Source organism: Canis aureus, chromosome 23, assembly GCF_053574225.1.
Source record: "Canis aureus isolate CA01 chromosome 23, VMU_Caureus_v.1.0, whole genome shotgun sequence".
NCBI classification, from domain to species: Eukaryota; Metazoa; Chordata; class Mammalia; order Carnivora; family Canidae; genus Canis; species Canis aureus.
Genome location: NC_135633.1, coordinates 51,639,726 through 51,662,795, shown reverse-complemented (window position 1 = coordinate 51,662,795; position 23,070 = coordinate 51,639,726). Strand labels below are relative to the sequence as shown.

At 40.8% G+C, this 23,070-nt stretch overlaps 1 long non-coding RNA gene across 2 annotated transcripts; it reads right to left on the bottom strand.

Moving 5' to 3' along the window:
• Positions 1 to 2,498: 2,498 nt before the first annotated feature.
• Positions 2,499 to 22,395, bottom strand: LOC144295126 (uncharacterized). 2 transcript variants are annotated; one of them, XR_013362549.1, is made up of 4 exons: positions 22,162 to 22,395; positions 10,710 to 10,898; positions 7,002 to 7,088; positions 2,499 to 2,697 (listed from the first exon to the last, which is right to left on the bottom strand). It is a non-coding gene; the product is annotated as an uncharacterized LOC144295126 (long non-coding RNA). The 2 variants fall into 2 exon arrangements; XR_013362550.1 differs by having other exon boundaries at positions 10,715 to 10,898; positions 22,162 to 22,393.
• Positions 22,396 to 23,070: the final 675 nt, after the last annotated feature.

Here is a 23,070-nt window from a genome sequence, read left to right as displayed (position 1 = left end):
CCCATTCTGTAGCTTGTCTTTTAGTTTTGTTGACTGTATCCTTTGCTGTGCAAAAGCTTCTTATCTTGATGAAGTCCCAATAAATAGTTCATTTTTGCTTTTGTTTCTTTTGCCTTCATGGATGTATCTTGTAAGAAGTTACTGTGTGTGCTAAGATATTTGATCTTCATCCTGGAGATGATTGTTTTTCCAATGTGGATTAGCCTTCAATGCCAAGTGTGTTAACATTGATCAGATGCTGTTTTATCTATAGCTGTAAATTTTTGTTGTAAAATGTTTACCTTATATGCCCAAAAGCCAAGCAAAATTTTATCACCCCACAATAGTATTCTAACCCTAAGGACTCTTTCTACACGGAGCTTCAAGAACAGAAACAGTTCCTTGGAATAAAATGAACCTGAATGCTCATTATACTCGCATTAGACCTAATTGCTTACCGTGAATACAGATAGGTGTTTTCAGAGTATTTCTTCCACGGCTCACTTGTAATCGTCTTTCTTTTTCCTTCTGGACCCACAGAGTTCTTGGGCCAAACCTGATGTACTAATGTGCAGTATAAATCAATGATAGCTTTTTGGTGACTCATTATTGTCTGGAAGCTCCAAAGTCAAATGAGATGATAAAAACCGCTTTAAGAAATCATGTCTAATCAATAATAATGTATTTTAAGGTTGTTTGTTGTTTTATTATATTTAGAAAAGATGTAGAATTGAGTATAGCTCAGCCAAGGATGACTAACACTTTCTCAGTTTTCATTATGAAAATTATGAGGAAAACTTACAGTTTGTACAAATGAATAGTTTCCGCTTCAAATTATTAGCTTGTCTATGCTATGAAAGGGGACTTCTTTCTGGTTTCAAAAAATATTTGCTATGGCAGTAAAAACAAATATGTATTTAGATGATTGTTGGGAATAATTTTGAGAATGTTGTTTTAATCCACTATCTGAGGTTGTGAGCTAAATTATAAATAATGCAATATAATCAACCCCACCTGTGGAATGGATCGTGTCAAACTGATTATTTTAGCTAGTCAAAGCTGAGTAGCAAACCAAATGTTTGCAGAAAGTTAAAGTGTCACTTTATGAAACTTGGTCATAGGTAAAGGATTTCTGAAAACATTGGCCAGATAAAAGTATAAGTATAGACACTAAAGTTAGTCAGATGCTAAGCAAATATCTGTAATATGAATGTGACCCATTGCACAGGAATCTGAGTTAGGTGTGGCACCACACCACACATTCCTGTGAATGCTTAACCAAATCCTTGACTTCTAGGATACTTGCTAAATGTACATGTTTGCACTTACATCCTTCATATGATGCTCCTCATCCCTGCTTACCTGCTTACCAGCGTTCCTAGGTTCAGAAATCTGTCAGGAAGTAGGAAAGCCTGCTACTTTTTGTTTGTTTGTTTTTGCTTTTAATGTTAATCCTATTTTAAAGAAAAAAACAAGTTTTCCATCCATTCAGTTCATTCAAGAAATAATTACTGTGCACCCATTATTTGCAAGGCATTTGCCTAAATTCTGCAGATACAGCAGCAATGACCCAACACAAACAAAATCTGTCCTTATGAAGCTCAGGTATTAGTGTTTTGGTTTATAGGAAGTTATACTTAACTCGGAAAGCTACTGTTTTAGTACTAGGCAGTGAGAGGCAGTTGCTAGGAGGGTCCTCATCAGGCTGGATATTCATTAGAATAAACGTCAATCCATCATCTCTAAAACAAAAGTCCATTAAAAGCCCCTCTTCTAGTTCTACAAAGACTTCATCCGTATGTATTCCGGAAGTGATTATCCTGTCTATGAACTCAGCACCTTGCTCTAAGACTTCTTGTTATGTGTTTACTCAATTTCTTAATTGACATTTTGCTATAACTGAAACTTGAAAGAAAAAACATGGCAAGAATCATCAGATCAATCAATTTTGTTAACTCATTAGCAGTTCAGACATAGAAGTGACAAGCCAATATAATAGTTAATATTTAAGGAACACCACCTGACAAAAATGAGCCTCTATTACATACATAAAATCTGAAGTGAATATATGTATATATCCACGTATATGTTTTAAATGAGTAACATTTATACATCTTAAGTAGATGTATATAATCTTAATATATATCCATATACAAAGTAATGCATATAAAATATGATCTATATCTCTTAATTGTAGATATATATACATATGTATACAGATACATACAGACACAAACCCACAGATTTTACTTAAACCTCTAGCAACCCTCCTTTTACAACCAAGACAATGAAACTGAAGCCGGAAGAGGTTAAGTAACTGCCCAAGTCATACAGCTATTTAGACCTGAATCCAAGTACTCTGTACTCCAGGGTCTGTTCTTAACAGCAACACTGTCATGCCTCTGTCTACTGACCGCAATGATTTTGGATCTTCTACGGATTTCACCTTACAGTTTGTATTGCTCTTCCCTTTCACTATCACAAATGCAAGTGTAGATGTCTAAAAACCAGGCACTAGTAACAAAAACACTCTATTCCATGGGAAATAACAAGGATTTATTAATACCAGGACACATAACTGAAAATCAGCCTAGTACTAATTCCTCAGGTAATAGTCTTATATATAAGCAGAGCTCTGAAGTGGAGTTCTTCATTTGAAGTCAGGCAATCTTGATCGAAGAATAATACACCAAGAGGCATGATACCTTATATCACAAGCTAGGAAAAATACATAATTATTGTTACTAGCATTTGGAAGGATCATCATTGTGAGAGCTAAATGCCCCAAAAGTTAAAATTAAATTTTTTGCACCAACATTTATTCTGAGTTGGATTAAATACCTTAAAGTCTAAGGAGTCCTGAACAGAAAACATGGAAGAAAAGTAACAAGTATGATTTTTGCTCTATGTTTAACTTCAACAACACTGCAATTTTCTTCTAAAGGTGCTTTAAATTTTAAATCAATTCTATCTGGGCACTGTATCTACAGAGAAATATGATCTTTTAAGTTTCTCATGTTAACAAGGACATTTTTAGGTTCTGCAAAGACTCGAAAAGGTTGATAATCCATATCAATATTTCAGACATTTCGGTGTACTTAACTTTGAATATTTTATCAATATTTGACATTTCATGTTTCAACTCAGCAAAACACAACTTAGAAAAGTATGACCTGTCCTTTGTTATTTAATAAATGTTTCTAACTGGTTAATCCTATCCTTTTGAAAAACTAATTTTCCCATACTGTTTTGAAATAGACTCCATTGACATAATGGACCTGGTTCTATTTAAGAGGGCTGGTGAAGAATTTTGGTAGACCGTTTTGGTTCTTTTTCCACTTCCATAATACACTTAAAAATCAATATACTTAGAAAGGAAGTTATAGTCATGCTACAGACTTGGAGTGATAAATAAATCATTGTATTGTAATATCTGAAAGCATTATAATAAAATCAATTTTTGTTTATATTAAAAGACATTAAAAACACTTTAGATTTTAAATTAATTTTAAATATACTATCTCCAATATGTTTTCCAACACTGTTTAATGGAACTAAGCTCCTTTACTGAGGGGAAATAAAAGAAACACTCTTTCCCTCCCTCCATCAAACACATGCCTCAGTTTATGCTGAAGAGAAAGATGGCTGTAAAAGATGATGTTGTTGTGTTGCCAGGTTTTTTATTTTCTTTCTATTCTTAGACCTGGTACCAGAGGAACCAACAAAAGCAGCAATTGTTTGTGTGGACTTCTATTCACTAGAATTTGTCTCATTCTGATTTTTAACATTGAGGTATGAAACCATCACAGAGGCAGTGGCTTCTAGACACTAGCAACCCAATTGTAAATTAAACTGGGATGAGTGCACCGAATTTTTCCCTTGAGACTTTTTCTCTTAATATAAAGAGAACATAAATTTAGAGACTTTTCCCCTTAATTTTTAAATTCTCTTTGCAGAAATGGTGTATTTTTAGGTAGCCCTTAGAGGGAAAGAGAAAGAAAGAAAGGGTGGGAGTGAGGGACTGGTCTTTGACATACAGAAAGATTTGATTTTCGTCTTATAATGACTCCATTAGAATGCAAACATCACATGGACCAACTTTCCCATTTGGAAAAAATGAATTTTTACCATGGTTGAGGAGAGTCCAGGTTTGAAAGAAAGCTGGTTAAACTGGTTAACATCCAGTTCCATCCCAGGCAGGAATTACTTACATGACATCTCTGACAGATGGTTTCTCAACTCAGCTTGGACTATTCAAGGCAGTATTAATTATGTTTTTCATGCAAAGACTGAATGAGGGGAAAGCTGTCAACAGCTGAGCTGATAAAACCCACTCTGTGTCAGTGAAGGAAAAGGCTTTTTTCAAGGCTTTCAGGAGCTAACATATCTTGTGTATTGCACATTGCTAATGTATTGCTTAATACATTGCTTGTGTATTGCAATGAAACGTTTTATAAGACACTCTTCTTGTCATTAAAAAATCAGTGTTTCATTCTTTTATCATGATACGTATGGTCTTACATCTTTCCAAATGATGCCTTCATTCACTGAGTCTAAGCAGCAAGGCTTTGAGAACTTTGAGAGTAATTGACATTATTTCAAAGAAAGAGGAAAAAAGAAACATTGGCTGTAGATAGAGGAGTTGAAGGTTAAATGGTAAGGACCCTGCTTGGGTTGCTGGAGTCTCAATGTGGCTGGACCCAGGAAAAGCCTTTGGTTGCTTCTCAGGGCTACCTACAGAATGTCAACTGGGGGACTTTCCTGATAGTTTCTTCTGGCAGGCCTAAACAGCTGCATTAAGAAAGGAATTGAGAGGCCACAGGTGTCACAGAAGCAAGTAGCTAGCCAGGAAGGATGAAAGATGCCAATCAGAAGAAGAGAATTATATATTAAAGGGAAAGCTAGCTCCACTTTTGATGGGATTCCAACAGACAGTTATGTTATATCTGAGATACTTTATTAACGTATTATTAAGATCCATGATGAAAATAAGACTTGTTTCACAGGATCTCAGATTCAGAACTTTAAATATTTGAAAGGTAGTTGTTGTTGGAGAAAAATGGTATTGAGAAGAATATGCAGAAAGTTTACATCATCTCATTTTGATTACCCACTAACTTTTAGATACTAAAGCAAAATTAAATATGCTGTTGTACATTTCTGAGGGAGAACTATTTTAGTCTTAACCTTTTATTAGAAACAATGAATGGACAGGAAGATAAAATAAATAAGAAAATTCCCTGGAGTACATCAGAGCAAGTACTCAGATCCTAAGTACTCAAAAGCAAATATTTAACAAAATTTATCATTGTTCTTACTTTAATGAGGATATTTTCAACAAACAAAACAGAAACAAGAGAATAATAAAGGCATTAATAGGAGATATAATGAAAAGGATAGTATTCAGTAGCTTTAGAGAGCCCATGGATTATCTTTCTATGTAAAATAATTCAGATTACCAATGTTTTTCTAGGTCTTTATATCATGTAAGATTTGAATTAAAAGAAAATGTTGAGTTCATGAAATACTGTACACCCTTAGTTTGGTGAGGTATCAAAATGTGTACTTTATTATGTTAACATTTATTCAGCAAATTTTCTGAGGGTTTTTTTTTTTTGCATGTGTAATGATGTGATTGGACATACTATAAAAGTTTTAATAATGTGCTTTTAAAGTCTCTACAAATGTACAAGTAAACAGTCCACAACTTACTAAAACCTAAAATTATGGTATTTCAGGGGCACCCGGCTGGCTTAGTTGGTAGAGCATGTGACTCTTGATCTGGGGTTGTAAGTTCGAGCCCCACATTGGGTGTAGAGATTAATTTAAAAAAAATTAAATCTTAGGGAAATAAAAATAAATAAAACCATGGAGTTTCAGAATTTGAGGAGAGAACTAAAGGTCATCTAATTTAATTTCCAGACAGTAGAATAATTCTTTCTAGATCCTCTTTTACAGGTGTCGTCCACTCTCTTCTTGATCACATCCAATGAGATTATGATACTTACTCAGCTCTCGCAGGCCAAGAGAGCTGAGTCAGTATCATTTCTTTGTTCTATTGTTTTAGTTGCTAGAAAGTTCTTAACAGTAAGAGATATCTGTAATTTTCACACTTTTCCCAAGTTTTCACCCATAGAAAGAGGACCAAAGGTTTGAAGAAAGTTTCCAAGTGTGTCTTAATTGTTTTACTCCAGGTGAAATATCCAAGATCTTTCAGCAATAGATAATAAAGTGTACAATTAGAAAATTATTATCTACTTCAATCAGGGCACTTTATTTCTGCAAATGGGAACAACATTAAGAACTATTAGCTTTTTTAGCAGCTCTGACCACTTAATTGTTTCTTTTCTTTTTTTTTAAGGAGATTTATTTATTTGAGAGAGGGAGCAAGCTTGGGGGTAGGGGAGGGGCAAAGGGAGAGGAAGAGAGAGTCCTAAGAAGACTCTGCACTGAGCATGGAGCCAGGCTTGTGATCTCAAGATTCTGAGATCACCACCTGAACTGAAACCAAGAGTCTGACTGATGTTCAACTGACTGTGCATCTCAGGTTCCCCCCACTTCAATTGTTTCAATTGAACTTTTATTTCTCCAAACACCCCAAGTCTCTTGTAAACTGCTGTTAAGCCCATGATCACTTTGTGTATATGCACATTTGTATAAAAATAATTGGCATGGATCTGTGCTATTCCCATACTCCATGAATTGGCTTGAAGGTGAATGATGGAGAAATGAAGGCGAGTTGAGTGAAGAACAGAGAATCGACCATTGAATTCACTCTTCATTTCCTTCATTCCTCTGATTTTCCTACTCTCATTTTGAGAATGAGCATTTGTCATTCTTATGTTTTCTCCACAGTTAGGAAAGAACCTAGCACAGAGCCGTACTCAAATTTTGTTGTTGATGATGAACTTATCTGAGCTTTCATGTCAGACAATTCAATAGTGGAAGCAGGAATTAGGAATGTGCCACATGGCTACATGGCCACACAGGACATTAATTTATGGAACATACACGAGACTCACCACGTGCCTAGAATTAGGTGGAATTTGCTTAATCTCTCCTCTCCTTCCCTCATCTGTTCAGCAACTTCTTTTGTCAGGTGCAGAACTCTATAAGAGATTTTAGCTACATTATAGATTAAAATTTGTAAGCTATTTATAGACCCTAAGTACCCTTTGAAATGTTATTTTGGAAATATGAATTTTAAAAAACCGACGTGCACATGAACTAGTTGGTGGTATAAGTATTACTACATGACACTTCCCTAAAGACTGTCTTGCTCAGTTTGCAGCTTACTGATACCTGTGTTGATTTTTGTTGGTTTTTTTTGCTGATGACTTTCTGGATTTTGGCAATTTTTGAATAAAAAAGAAAAACAAAATTCAAACTTAGTTATATTTAGAAAATTGCTGCTAGTGACAGGTGGTAAACATTTATGTTTATTATCTATGTATCTGATCACTTCTTGGTATATTTCCAACTCCAAATATTATTGACAGATTGTATTAGTCAGGATTCTTCAGAGAAACAGAACCAATAGGAGATATATATGTATAGGTAGACAGATATTGTGATAGATAGATACAGAGATAGATAGAGATATACAAAGAGAGAGGCTTATTATAAGGAATTGGCTCACACAATTATGGAAGCTGACAAGTCCTGAGACCTGTGGGGTGAGTCTACAAGCTGGAGACCCAGCAGGGCCAATGGTGCAAGTTCTAGTCTGAGCCCAAAGACCTAAGAACCATGAGAAACAATAGTGCACCTTCAATTCAAGACTGGCAGGCTCAAGATAGGAAGAGCTGATGCTTCAATTGGAGTCTGAAGGCAAGAAAATACCAATGTCCCAGCTAGAAGGCAATAAGGCAGGAAGAATTTCCTTTTATTCAGAGATGGTCAGTCTTTTTGTTCTATTCAGGACTTCAGCGATTGCATGAGGCCCACCCACATTAGGAAGGACAATCTGTTTTACCTCATCTATTGATTTAAATATTAAACTCGGGGCACTTGGGTGGCTCAGTCACTGAGCATCTGCTCAGATCATGATCCCGGGATCCTGGAATCGAGTTCTGCATCAGGCTCCCTGCAGGGGGGACCTTCTCCCTCTGTGTATGTCTTTGTCTCTCTGTGAGTCTCTCAGGAATAAAATGAAATCTTTAAATATATATGTTTATATACTATATGTCAGCCAGAAATATCTTCACTGAAATATTCAGAACATTTGATGAAATATTCAGGCATCCTTGCCTCCATCCAGTTAAGACATAAAATTTACCATCATACGGAGCAAAGCAATTGAACCAAAGGATTAAAAATGAGCATAAGGAAAATTGAGGAGGGATAATTCACTCACCTGTTCAACAAATATTTAAATGTGTATTGTGTGTTGAAAGCCAAAGGAGACATAGATAATTCTTCTTCTCATGGAGCAAAGATACAGATTTTAAAACAAAATTTTATGTCAGAGAAAGATGCTATTGGAGGAGAAATAACAGACTGCCACCTAGACTGAAGAACATGGTGGCAAAACTCTACAAAGAGGGTCCAGGATGCTAAAGGTCCTGGCAAGAGTGAGTATTAGACACTGAGTAACTCAAAGCCCATGGAGTATAGATTAAGAGAGTAGTATAGCAGGGTGAGTGAGAGCTGAGCTAGAAAGGTAGGCAAAAGGCAGGTCCTGAAGCCTTCCTGGCACATTAGAGTAGGAGAACCATTTCCTAAGGGTGTTGACAAGTTACTTAGAGAGTTCAAACAGACAAAGGACTGATCCTCTTTGCATTTTTGAAAGGAAACCGAGAGAGGACAAGATGAGAAATAGAAAAAGCCAGCTACGGGGCTATTATACAAAAAAGTGAGAGGGGCACCTGGGTGGCTCAGTGGTTGAGCATCTGCCTTTGGCTCAGGTTGTGATCCCGGGGTCCCTGGATCAAGTCCCACATCGGGTTTGCTGCAGGGAGCCTCTTTCACCCTCTGCCTGTGTCTCTGCTTCTCTCTGTATGTCTCTCATGATGAATGAATGAATGAATGAATGAATGAATGAATGAACAAAATATAAATAAATCTTTAAAAAAAGCGAGAGATGGATGCTGGGCTGGGCCAGGATTGATGGTGGAGATGGACTAGCATAATACATCTGAGAGACACGTAAGAGACCCAGCAGATGGTGTGTGGTGATTAGATGGTTGTGCAAGGAGAAGGAGAGAAGCAGATGCAGTTGGCTGAGAAGTGACTGTAGACTCAGAGCCTTGAGGACCTCCCAAAGCAAGTGATAAGAGGAAGTCTGCAAGAGATGCAGGGATAAATGGTCAGATAAGCAGGTGGTCCAGAGAATGTGGTTTGGAAGACAACAGAAGAGAGAGAAGGAGGATGTGTTCAGTATCATTAGATTGAGCTTGAAATTAAAGCAAATTAAGAACAGAATCAATGACCATTGTATTCCAAGATATTCAGGAAGAGGAAGTGTAGGCAGGGATCGGAGATGTGAAACTGAAATATACTGAGGGTTGCAACCTGGGAAAATGATGATGGTGGTATATGTGACTGGTCTGAAAAGTGGCTGTGGGGGCACCTGGGTGGCTGTGTCCACTAAGCCTCTGGCTCCTGGTTTCGGCTCAAGTCATGATCTCCTGGTAGGGGAGGGTGGGGAGATTGAGCCCCATGTGGAGCATCACATAGGACTCTCTGCTGAGTGGAAGTCTGTCCCACTCCCCTGTCCTCTGTCCCTTCTTCCCTACCCCACCCCATCCACATGTCTTTCTCTCTCTCTCAAATAAATAAATCTTTAAAAAAATGTAAAAGCAGAGGGAAAGGACTGGCCTGTAGGCAAAGAGAGGTAAAGGGTCAAGGGAGAATTTTTTATCTTCTAAATCGGGAGATTTGTTCATATATAAATGTTGCTGGGAAGGAGCCAGTATAGAGGTTGAAGGTACAAAAGGAAGGAGATATTAGATCTCTGGTTAAAGTAGGTTTAAGAATAATTGATAACTATGAGTGATGAGAGCTCACTATTTGTTTTCTAAGCATGACATGTATCAGTTTAATTCCCACAGCAACCTCCTCATAGGTACTATAATTATCTCCATTTTTACACATGCTGTTATTGGCACATGGGGTAGTTAACCACCTTGCCTGAGGCCACGAGAGGTAGAGCCAGGACTTGGGCCCAGGCAGTCTGGATCCCAAGCTGCATTCTCTGAACACCTACATAGTCAAATGGAGGAAAAACGTAAAGGGGCAGATAGAAAGGGAAGAAGAACCTGGGATTGGCTCTACACTGAATGTCCATGCTGCCCATATACAATCTAATAAACAAGCCAGAGAATGCATCTGAAACCAGTTCTACTCAAAGAGAATTCAGATGCTTATCTGTTGACTAACTTTTGTATTTTGGATTCAATTATAGATTTGTTTATTCAGTAAAGACTTTTTGAGCACCTACTATTTAATAGGCACTGAAAATGCTCTGGGATTAAAAAATGAGCAAATCTAGGAATGCCTGGGTGACTAGGTCAGTTAAACATCTCCCTCTGGTTCAGACATGATCCCTGGGTCCTGGGATCGAGCCCTGAGTCCATTGGACTCTCGGTGTCTCCCTCTCCCTCTGAACTTCCCCCCTTTCTTTGCTCTTCCTTGCTCTCTCTCAAATGAATGTATAGAAAAAATCTTTTAAAAAATATGAGCAAGTCTAACATGGACCCTACCCTTGATACCCTAACTTATTGTATTACTCAGCTCAGGCTGCAGACTGGTGCTGTGAGCAGCAGAAACTTATTTTCTCTGTTCTGGAGGCTAGAAGTCCAGGATCAAGGTCCAGCAGGATGGGTTTCGCGTGAGAGTGCTCTTCCCGGCTTGCTGACGGCTGTCTTCTCACTTGTCCTCATATGGCAGAGAAAGAGCAAGGTCTCTGGTGTCTCTTCCTATAAGGACCAATCCTATCAAGATCAGAGTCTTACCCTTATGATCACATTTAAACATTACCTCCATAAAGGCCCTGTCTCCAGATATAGTGACATTGAGGGTTAGGGCTTCAACATATTCATTAGGGAGGGGAGGAGGGGAGATAAAATTCAGTTCATAGTATATATTCTTAGCCAAAGGAAAGAATATCTTTTTTAAATCCAGAAAATTGTATATTACTTTGGAGGCTGTATGCAAATCAGACAATTTAGACGCAATATCAGAAGGAAAGGTGGTCTCCTAGGAAACTCTTGGCAGTTTAAATGTTTCGTCGGTTCCTTCTTCAATTAAAGCAGAGTACAGTAAAGGGACATATCCCTTGAGTCACCCCATGTAGTAGAAGTCATCAGCCTTCCCAAAACACTAGAGGTAGACTGAGTGAAAACTTTTTGTTGGAGCAACTGGGTGAAATCCTGGAGCATAAATAAATCCCAGATTTTAAACTTCACCACACAAATCACATTTTGGGGGATAATATGTTTAATTTCATGGTAAGAAATTCTGTCGAGGGTCAACTTGCTGCCCCCAAGTAGTTGAAGTAGGTCAATGGAAACTTCTCAAAAATGGTAAAGGTCAGTGAATGGCCTTTCTACAAAAATAATTTCTTTTCCAATACTAGACTTTCTTGAATAGGCTCATTCACTAAATCAGATAAATGTTGATAAATAATTTGATAGTCAGCTTTACACCAGGATGAACCAATAGAACACTTGTTTTGTTTTGTGCTTTGGCCTTTTATAAAACACAGTTGGGAAAAGGTGGCCCTAAATGGATCAACTAACATTCAGCCTATGCCATGACTCACTCTGATCTTCTTACTGTTGGAAACTCTACAACAAAAGCACTCCTTTTGCCCAGGATTTAAATGTGTTAAAAAAGTTTCTCAAATTTAAGAGTAGTTGAGATTCCTCCTTTTTACATACCTTACATGCAGCCAGGAACCCAGAATCTCCTCTGAAATTGTCATTTACGTTAATTTCTTTCCATTCCCTCAGCCTCCAGAGCAAACAGAAATCAACTGTAAGGGTCTCATACATTACTACCCTCACCCCAATTTCTGTACAGTTCCATGTCTAAACTAATCTTAGAAGACAGTGTCAGGAGCTCCATCTTCTACTGTATACCTAACACCTGTAGTGACTTTAGCAAAGCAACATCATCCATCATATTAAACAGTTTATTTTTTATGTTATTGCTTTATATTAATATATAGATGCATTTCAGTTTTATCTTCACGAAGAGCCATGAATACAAGGTTTCATCCCCATTTTTTTAATTCATTATTTAATATCCCTGATAATTTTTTCTCCCTCAAGGACATTTCTGTAAGTTTCTTTCATGCAAGTGCCAGAAACATACTTTCTGTAATTTCCAGTTTTCATATACTGTTTTGTAGAAGAGCTTGGTACTTCAAAAGGAGGCATTTTTTTAAAGGTTTTTATTTATTTATTCATAAGAAACATACAGAGAGAGAGGCAGAGACATGGGCAAAGGGCGAAATAGGCTCCCTGCGGGGAGTTTGATGTGGGACTCCAACCCTGGACCCTGGGATCACGACCTGAGCCAAAGGCAGATATATGCTCAAACACTGAGCCACCCAGGTGCCCTGAAATAACAGAATTTAAAGACTGGTGCTGGCAAGTTCCAGGACTTGGGGTAAGCAAATAAGCAGAAGCCACACTTCCAAGCAAGGTACACTGTCTGCTTTTCATCCTCTGTTATCATCCCTCAGGCTGCCACAGGCTACGTTTTGGAATGTGCATTTTTAGTAGAAGTAAGACAGCCCTCCTAATTGCAGCTTGCAAGAAAGCACTAGGACCAGAACTATGTTAAGGACACTTTCCCAGGAGGGCACAGATGTTCTGGGTGAAGCTCAGGTCTAATAGTTATGAATCCTTCAGTGGATCCATATTTTTTTATTCCAGAAAGTGTGTGTATGATCTGACTCTGAGCCTATGTACAGACGTACATGGGAGATCTAACAAGGGAAAGTCCTGTTACCTGACCTATATCCACATTGTCTAAACCAAAAGTGAAAAATCCATTTAGCCATAGGCTATAGAAATACAAATAAGAAAGATTTACAAGTAGAATATCTCTGACTAGATTTATGATTGTAAAAAAAACACTGTTTTTCTCCTTGTTTTTCTTATCTGAGAGTTGAAAGCTATCCACTTTAAAACAAATACAGCATCATAGAAACATAACTTATTATATTACTTAATAAATAATAAATGGAAACATAATACTTATAATATATATTAATAACTTTTTTTATTTCTAATTTATTTTTTATTGGTGTTCAATTTACTAACATACAGAATAACCCCCAGTGCCCGTCACCCATTCACTCCCACCCCCCGCCCTCCTCCCCTTCTACCACCCCTAGTTCGTTTCCCAGAGTTAGCAATCTTTACATTCTGTCTCCCTTTCTGATATTTCCCACACATTTCTTCTCCCTTCCCTTATATTCTCTTTCACTATTATTTATATTCCCCAAATGAATGAGAACTTACAATGTTTGTCCTTCTCCGACTGACTTACTTCACTCAGCATAATACCCTCCAGTTCCATCCACGTTGAAGCAAATGGTCGGTATTTGTCATTTCTAATGGCTGAGAAATATTCCATTGTATACATAAACCACATCTTCTTTATCCATTCATCTTTCGTTGGACACCGAGGCTCCTTCCACAGTTTGGCTATCCTGGCCATTGCTGCTATAAACATCGGGGTGCAGGTGTCCCGGCGTTTCATTGCATTTGTATCTTTGGGGTAAATCCCCAACAGTGCAATTGCTGGGTCATAGGGCAGGTATATTATTAACTCTTTGAGGAACCTCCACACAGTTTTCCAGAGTGGCTGCACCAGTTCACATTCCCACCAACAGTGTATGAGGGTTCCCTTTTCTCCGCATCCTCTCCAACATTTGTTGTTTCCTGCCTTGTTAATTTTCCCCATTCTCACTGGTGTGAGGTGGTATCTCATTGTGGTTTTGATTTGTATTTCCCTGATGGCAAGTGATGCAGAGCATTTTCTCATATGCATGTTGGCCATGTCTATGTCTTCCTCTGTGAGATTTCTCTTCATGTCTTTTGCCCATTTCATGATTGGATTGTTTGTTTCTTTGCTGTTGAGTTTAATAAGTTCTTTAAGGATCTTGGAAACTAGCCCTTTATCTGATAGCTCATTTGCAAATATTTTCTCCCATTCTGTAGGTTGTCTTTGAGTTTTTTTGACTGTATCCTTTGCTGTGCAAAAGCTTCTTATCTTGATGAAGTCCCAATAGTTCATTTTTGCTTTTGTTTCTTTTGCCTTCGTGGATGTATCTTGCAAGAAGTTACTATGGCCGAGTTCAAAAAGGGTGTTGCCTGTGTTCTTCTCTAGGATTTTGATGGAATCTTGACTCACATTTAGATCTTTCATCCATTTTGAGTTTATCTTTGTGTATGGTGAAAGAGAGTGGTCTAGTTTCATTCTTCTGCATGTGGATGTCCAATTTTCCCAGCACCATTTATTGAAGAGACTGTCTTTCTTCCAATGGATAGTCTTTCCTCCTTTATCGAATATTAGTTGACCATAAAGTTCAGGGTCCACTTCTGGATTCTCTATTCTGTTCCACTGATCTATGTGTCTGTTTTTGTGCCAGTACCACACTGTCTTGATGACCACAGCTTTGTAGTACAACCTGAAATCTGGCATTGTGATGCCCCCAGAAATGTTTTTCTTTTTTAAAATTCCCCTGGCTATTCGGGGGTCTTTTCTGATTCCACACAAATCTTAAAATAATTTGTTCTAACTCTGTGAAGAAAGTCCATGGTATTTTGATAGGGATTGCATTAAACGTGTATATTGCCCTGGGTAACACTGACATTTTCACAATATTAATTCTGCCAATCCATGAGCACGGAATATTTTTCCATCTCTTTGTGTCTTCCTCAATTTCTTTCAGAAGTGTTCTATAGTTTTGAGGGTATAGATCCTTTACATCTTTGGTTAGGTTTATTCCTAGGTATCTTATGCTTTTGGGTGCAATTATAAATGGGATTGACTCCTTAATTTCTCTTTCTTCAGTCTCATTGTTAGTGTATAGAAATGCCACTGACTTCTGGGCATTGATTTTGTATCCTGCCATGCTACCGAATTGCTGTATGAGTTCTAGCAATCTTGGAGTGGAGGCTTTTGGGTTTTCTAGGTAGAGTATCATGTCATCAGCGAAGAGGGAGAGTTTGACTTCTTTGCCAATTTGAATGCCTTTAATGTCTTTTTGTTGTCTGATTGCTGAGGCTAGCACTTCCAGTGCTATGTTGAACAGCAGTGGTGAGAGTGGACATCCCTGTCTTGTTCCTGATCTTAGGGGAAAGGCTCCCAGTGCTTCCCCATTGAGAATGATATTTGCTGTGGGCTTTTCATAGATGGCTTTTAAGATGTCGAGGAATTTTCCCTCTATCCCTACTCTCTGAAGAGTTTTGATCAGGAATGGATGCTGTATTTTGTCAAATGCTTTCTCTGCATCCAATGAGAGGATCATATGGTTCTTGGTTTTTCTCTTGCTGATATGATGAATCACATTGATTGTTTTACGGGTGTTGAACCAGCCTTGTGTCCCAGGCATAAATCCTACTTGGTCATGGTGAATAATTTTCTTAATGTACTGTTGGATCCTATTGGCTAGTATCTTGTTGAGAATTTTTGCATCCATGTTCATCAGGGATATTGGTCTGTAATTCTCCTTTTTGGTGGGGTCTTTGTCTGGTTTTGGAATTAAGGTGATGCTGGCTTCATAGAATGAATTTGGAAGTACTCCATCTCTTTCTATCTTTCCAAACAGCTTTAGGAGTATAGGTATGGTTTCTTTTTTAAACGTTTGATAAAATTCCCCTGGGAAGCCATCTGGCCCTGAACTCTTGTGTCTTGGGAGGTTTTTGATGACTGCTTCAATTTCCTCCCTGGTTATTGGCCTGTTCAGGTTTTCTATTTCTTCCTGTTCCAGTTTTGGTAGTTTGTGTCTTTCCAGGAATGCGTCCATTTCTTCTAGATTGCCTAATTTATTGGCGTATAGCTGTTCATAATATGTTTTTAAAATCGTTTGTATTTCCTTGGTGTTGGTAGTGATCTCTCCTTTCTCATTCATGATTTTATTAATTTGAGTCTTCTCTCTCTTCTTTTTAATAAGGCTGGATAATGGTTTATCTATCTTATTAATTCTTTCAAAGAACCAACTCCTGGTTCTGTTGATCTGTTCCACAGTTCTTCTGGTCTCGATTTCATTGAGTTCTGCTTGAATCTTTATTAACTCCCTTCTTCTCTTGGGTGTAGGATCTATTTGCTGTTTTCTCTCGAGCTCCTTTAGGTGTAAGGTTAGCTTTTGTATTTGAGTTCTTTCCAGTTTTTGAATGGATGCTTGTATTGTGATGTATTTCCCCCTTAGGACTGCTTTTGCTGCATCCCAAAGATTTTGAACGGTTGTATCTTCATTCTCATTAGTTTCCATGAATCTTTTTAATTCTTCCTTAATTTCCTGGTTGACCCTTTCATCTTTTAGCAGGATGGTCCTTAACCTTCACGTTTTTGAGGTCCTCCCAAACTTCTTGTTGTGATTTAGTTCTAATTTCAAGGCATTATGGTCTGAGAATATGCAGGGGACAATCCCAATCTTTTGGTATCGGTTCAGACCCGTTTTGTGACCCAATATGTGGTCTATTCTGGAGAAAGTTCCATGTGCGCTTGAGAAGAATGTGTATTCAGTTGAGTTTGGATGTAAAGTTCTGTAGATATATGTGAAATCCATCTGGTCCACTGTATCAGTTAAAGCTCTCGTTTCTTTGGAGATGTTGTGCTTAGAAGACCTATCGAGTATAGAAAGAGCTAGATTGAAGTCACCAAGTATAAGTGTATTATTATCTAAGTATTTCTTCACTTTGGTTAATAATTGATTTATATATTTGGCAGCTCCCACATTCGGGGCATACATATTGAGGATTGTTAAGTCCTCTTGTTGAATAGATCCTTTAAGTATGATATAGTGTCCCTCTTCATCTCTCACTACAGTCTTTGGGGTAAATTTTAGTTTATCTGATATAAGGATGGCTACCCCTGCTTTCTTTTGAGGACCATTCAAATGGTAATGGTTCTCCAACCTTTTATTTTCAGGCTGTAGGTTTCCTTCTGTCTAAAATGAGTCTCTTGTAGACAGCAAATAGATGGGTCCTGCTTTTTTATCGAGTCTGAAACCCTGCGCCTTTTGATGGGGTCATTAAGCCCGTTCACATTCAGAGTTACTATTGAGAGATATGAGTTTAGTGTCATCATGATATCTATTCAGTCTTTGTTTTTGTGGACTGTTCCACTGAACTTCTTCTTAAAGGGGAATTTTAAGAGTCCCCCTTAAAATTTCTTGCAGAGCTGGTTTGGAGGTCACATATTCTTTTAGTTGCTGCCTGTCTTGGAAGCTCTTTATCTCTCCTTCCATTTTGAATGAGAGCCTTGCTGGATAAAGGATTCTTGGTTGCATGTTCTTCTCATTTAGGATCCTGAATATATCCTGCCAGCCCTTTCTGGCCTGCCAGATCTCTGTGGAGAGGTCAGCTGTTACCCTAATACTCCTACCCATAAAAGTCATGGCTTTCTTGTCTCTTGCTGCTTTAAGGATCGTCTCTTTATCTTTGGAATTTGCAAGCTTCACAATTAAATGTCGAGGTGTTGAACGGTTTTTATTGATTTTAGGGGGGATCTCTCTATTTCCTGGATCTGAATGCCTGTTTCCCTTCCGAGATTAGGAAAGTTTTCAGCTAGAATTTTTTCAAATACATATTCTGGCCCTCTGTCCCTTTCGGCGCCCTTGGGAACCCCAATTAAACGTAGGTTTTTCTTTCTCAGGCTGTCGTTTATTTCCCTTAATCTATCTTCATGGTCTTTTAATTGTTTGTCTCTTTTTTCCTCAGTTTCCCTCTTTGCTATCAACTTGTCTTCTATGTCACTCACTCGTTCTTCCACCTCATTAACCCTCGTCGTTAGGACTTCTAGTTTGGATTGCATCTCATTCAATTGATTTTTACTTTCTGTCTGATTGGATCTAAATTCTGCAGTCATGAAGTCTCTTGAGTCCTGTATGCTTTTTTCTAGAGCCACCAGTAGCTGTATAATAGTGCTTCTGAATTGGCTTTCTGACATTGAATTGTAATCCAGATTTTGTAACTCTGTGGGAGAGAGGACTGTTTCTGATTCTTTCTTTTGAGGTGATGTTTTCCTTCTAGTCATTTTGCTCAGGCAGAGTGGCCAAAAGCAAGTTGTATTGGGAAAAAGAGAAAAAGGAGAGAAAGAAGGAAAGAAAAGAGAAAGACAAAAAAAAAAGGGAAGAAAAAAAAACGAAAAAAAAAAAAGAAGAAGAAAAAGAGAAAGAAAAAAAAGGAGTAAAAAAGGGGGTGGGGGAAGGAAACAAATCAAAAAGCAAAACAAAACAAAACAAAAAGAACCACGGGGGAGTATCTTCTGATTCTGTGTACTTTAAGTCCCTTGGCTTCTCCTGGAAGTTGTCAGTCTAGCTGGTGTTCTGGGGGAGGGGCCTGTTGTACTGATTTTCAGGTGTTAGCAGTTGGGGGAGCTGCTGTGCCCCTGCCTGGTGCAGGGCTCAGTGGGGGTTGTTTACCCCGTGAGGCCGCAGGAGGAACAGCCCCAGTGGCGGGGCCAGCTCTGGAAACCTGGATTCAGCTCCGGCAGGAACTCCGTCTGCAGGGCCTGGAGGCTCCGGGGCAGGCCGCTGATCTGCTCAGCTCGGGGCAGGAGCTTCCTTGCTGTCCTGGGCCCTCCCGGCCTCTGCCTGTCCCGGGGGAGGCCGGATCCTGGGCTGTGTCCCGGTGCTCTGTGCTCCGGAGCCTGTGCTGTTGGATTCGCGCTCCCGCCCCGCAGCCCCCTCCGCGGAGCCGCCGCCCGAGCCCCTCCGAGCTGCTCCTGGAACCGCGCAGCCCCCTCTGCACGGAGCCTCTTCCTCTGCCTGAGCCCCTCCGAGCTGCTCCCGCCCCGCAGCCCCCTCCGCGGAGCCCCCCGAGCCTCCCGAGCTGCTCCCGCCCCGCAGCCCCCTCCGCGGAGCCGCCCCCGAGCCCCCCCCGAGCTGCTCCGGGTCCCCCGTGCGTGCTGCAGCCCTTAGGGAGCTCGGGGCGCTCTCCCGGGGCGCAGGTGCCTGTCAGTGTCCCCGGGAGCCCGAGGGCATCCCCGCCCTCCCGGGTCCTGCTCCACCTCCCCGCGAGCCCCTTTCCCCCGGGAAGGTCGGTGCAGCTCCTGCTCCTCCGGGACGGGGCTCTCCTGTCCTGGGGACACTCGCCCCGGCCCCTCCCCCTGGAGGCCTTTTGTGTCTTTATTTCTTTTTCCCCATCTTCCTACCTTGATAGATGCGCGAACTCTTCTCACTGTAGCATTCCAGCTGGTCTCTCTTTAAATCTCAGGCCGAATTGATAGATTTTCAGTTTAATTTGAAGGTTTTCTAGGTAATTTGGTGGAGACAGGTGATTTGGAGACCCTACTCTTCCGCCATCTTGCTCCTCCCCCCTATTAATAACTTTCTTGTATTACTCTGGGGCTTCTTTTGATTACCTTGCATAGCATATTAACTGATTTATACAGTTGAACTAATTTACATGTTTTAGAAGACGAGCATATCTTAAAGTAATATGCTTAAAGTTTTCAAACAGAAATTTGCAGTCTTTCATCTTTTAAAGTCTCCTTGCTCTCTTTTTTGAATGTATTTATCATTCAGTGGCCTATAAGAAATGGTTACATTAGCACATTATATAGCATGTTTTAAAAATCTGTCGTTATAAATTTGTGGAGTATGGATACGGTTTAACTTAAGGAATATTAATTTGGAATAAAATTGATTTGTGTATTTTTATCATTCAATGTAGTCTAAGAGCAAGACACTTTAATACTCAGAGTTACTATTGAAAGATATATATTTACTGTCAGCATACCTATTCAGTCCCTGTTTTTGTGGATTGTTCCCTTGAACTTCCTCTATTACAGCATCCCCCTTAGTATTTCTTGCACAGCTGGCTTTGTGGTCACATATTCTTTCAGTTTCTGCCTATCTTGGAAGCTCTTTATCTCTCCTATTCTAAATGAGAGCCTTGTTGGATACAGTATTCTTGGCTGCATGTTCTTCTCATTTAGGACACTGAATATATCCTGCCAGCCCTTTCTGGCCTTCCAGGTCTCTGTGGAGGGTTCTCCTGTTATGCTAATACTTCTCCCCACAAAATTTAGAGATTACTTGTCTTTTGCTGCTTTAAGGAAATTTTCTTTATCTTTCGAATTTGCAAGTTTCCCTATTAAATGCCAGGTGTAGAGCAGTTTTTATTGATATTGGGGTGGGAACTATCTATTTACTAGGTCTGAATGCCTGTTTCCCTCCCAAATTTAGGGAAGTATTCAGCTATGATTTGTTCAAATACGTATTCTAGGCCTCTGTCCGTTTTTGAGACACTCAGTAACACCAGTTAAACGTAGATTTTCCTTTCTGAGGCTACTATTTTTTCCAGTAAACTATCCTGTTGACCTTTTAGTGGTTTTCTCGTTTTTCCCTCAGTTCCCCTCCGTGCCATCAACTTGTCTTCTATGTCACTCACTCATTTAATTGATTTTTAATTTTGGCCTGATTAGATCTAAATTCTGCAGTCATGAAGTCTCTGGAATCATTCACGGTTTTTTTGAGAGCCACCAGTAGCTTTATAATTGTGCTTCAGAATTGGCTTTCTGACATTGAATTGTAATTCAAATTCTGTAACTCTGTGGGAGAGAGAGCTGTTTCTGATTCTTATTTGAGGTGATTTTTTCCTTCTAGTCATTGTACTCAGTGCAAATTGGCCAAAAACAAGTTGTATTGGGAAAATGAGAAAAATAAGAGAAAGAAGAAAAGAAAAAGAAAGAAGAAAAAAGAGTAAAAAGAAAAAAAGAAAAGAAGGAAAAAAGAGAATAAAATAAAATAAAAAGGGGGGGTTACGCAAACCAAAATCAAAAGACAAAAAACAAGGGGGAGTATCCTCTCATTTTCTATACTGTAAATCCCTCGGCTTCCCCTGGAACTTTCCAGTGCTTCTTGGTCAATAATTTGTTTTTCCCCCTGTCCGTCTAGCTGGTCTTCTGTGGAAGAGGCCTGTTGTGCTGATTTTCCGGTGTTAGCACTTGGGGGAGCTGCTCAGCCCCCTCCCTGGTGCAGGGCTCAGTGAAAGGTTTTTAACCTCTTTTTTTTTAATAAATTTTTATTTATTTATGATAGTCACAGAGAGAGAGAGAGAGAGTGGCAGAGACACAGGCAGAGGGAGAAGCAGGCTCCATGCTGGGAGCCTGAGGTGGGATTCGATCCCGGGTCTCCAGGATCGCGCCCTGGGCCAAAGACAGGCGCCAAACCGCTGCGCCACTCAGGGATCCCAGTTTTTAACCTCTTTATCCCTCGAGGCCACTGTGGGCCTCAGGGGGGGTTGTTTATCCTGTGAGGCCCCAGGAGGAACAACAACAGTAGAGGCAGCCAGCTCTGGAGCCCTGGAGTAAGCTCCCGCAGTAGCTATGGAGCTTGCAGTCTGCAGAAGCCTGGATGCTCTGGGGGCAGGGGCCGCTGATCTGCCCAGCTTGGGGCAACCCGGCGGCAAGAGGGTCCTTGCTGTCCTGAGCCTTCCTGACTTCTGCCTGTCGAGGGGGAGGCGCTGGATCTTGGGCTGTGTCCCTGGAGCACTGTGCTCCCAGGCCTGAGCTGTTGGAATCGTGCTCTAGGCCTCCCAGCCCCCTCCATGTGGAGCCTCTGCCCCAGCGCATTCTGAGCAGGTCCCAGGGCGGCGCAGCCCCCTGTGTGGAGCCCCTGCCTGAGCCGTTTCCAATCTGCACCCAGGCCCGCGCAGCTCCCTCCCAGTGGAGCCGCTGCCTGAGCCGCCTCAAGCTTCTCCAGAGCCCTGCCATATGCACTCTGCAGCCCTTTAGGGAGCTCAGCGCGATGTGGGGCCCGCTCTCGCTGGGGCGCTGGTGCTCTGTTACTGTCCCAGGTAGGTTGAGCGCATCCTGGCGCCTCCTGGGATCCTGCTCCAACTCCCGGGAAAATTGGTGAAACCCCTGCTTCTCTACGACGGGGCTTTCGTGTCCTGGGGACACTCGCCGTGGCCTTAGCCCGGGTCCTCACGGGGCCCCTCCCACTTGGATGCCTTTTGTTTCATTATTTCTTCCCCAACCCCGTCTTCTTACCGTGATAGAAGAGTGAACTCTTCTCACTGTAGCATTCCAGCTGTTCTTTCTTTAAATCTCAGGCCGAATTTGTAGGTTTTCAGGATGATTTGAAAGTTATTTAGGTAATTTAGTGGGGACAGGTGACTTGGGGACCCTACAGTTCCACCATCTTTCCCCCTCCTACTCTGTTTTCCGTTTAAAATTGTTTCTAGGCAACGGTATCGGGGGTCAATGAGAAAGCCGTCTGACATCGCCCACCTGAGCTACATGGTGATTGGCCACCTGATCCAGTCCACCCCGAGAGCCTCCGTAATTGGCAAAGGCATGGCGTGACATCACAGAAGGGCACTCTGATGCACTTGGGCTGATATAAAAGCATGAAAACCACTCAGGAGCTGCTCCAGGGGCCGCACAGCCTCCTCCCCATGGAGCTTCTGCCAGAGCCACTCCTGAGATGCTCCTGGGGCCGAGAAGACCCTCCGTGCAGCGCTGCCGCCTAAGATGCCTCCGAGGTGTTCCCGTGGCCAAGCAGTCCCCTCCCCTCGGAGCCTCCGCCCGAGCTGCCTCCATGCTGCGCCCGGGACCACTGGGTGGGGGGGCACTCCAGCCATTTTCGGAGCTCTGTCCTTGGTCCTTGGCACGCTCTCCCCATTTCCTATGTTCGTGACCCCTGGAACCCGGGGGCTCCCATGCCCCTCCTGGCAGATGGAGAGCTCCTTAGTTATTGTGGGAGCTGACTCCAGGGCTGCAGAGTTGGCCCCCATCACTGTGGTTGTTCCTCCCGGGGCCTCACGGGGTAAACTACCCCCACTGAGCCCGCACCAGGCAGGGGGCAGAGCAGCTCCCCCAAGTGCTAACACCTGAAAATCAGCACAACAGGCCCCTCCCCCAGAAGACCAGCTACACGGACAAGATCCAGAGGAAGTC